Here is a 216-nt window from a genome sequence, read left to right as displayed (position 1 = left end):
TTAACTGTCAAGATAGCGCTATTAGGCAATTGTGGTAATAATGACATCTGTAACAAGAATGTTGATTACAACATTAATAATTACGATAATAGTATTGATTATAAGGACTGCATTTCCTATGATTATCAAGTATTCATAATGACAATAATGAAATTCTTATCGCCTGTCGCAGCTCCCGGTGATGATGATTCATAATGATGATTGTATACCTGCACA

This window comes from Penaeus vannamei, chromosome 33, assembly GCF_042767895.1.
Source record: "Penaeus vannamei isolate JL-2024 chromosome 33, ASM4276789v1, whole genome shotgun sequence".
Classification (NCBI taxonomy): Eukaryota; Metazoa; Arthropoda; class Malacostraca; order Decapoda; family Penaeidae; genus Penaeus; species Penaeus vannamei.
This window is presented reverse-complemented; position numbering follows the sequence as displayed.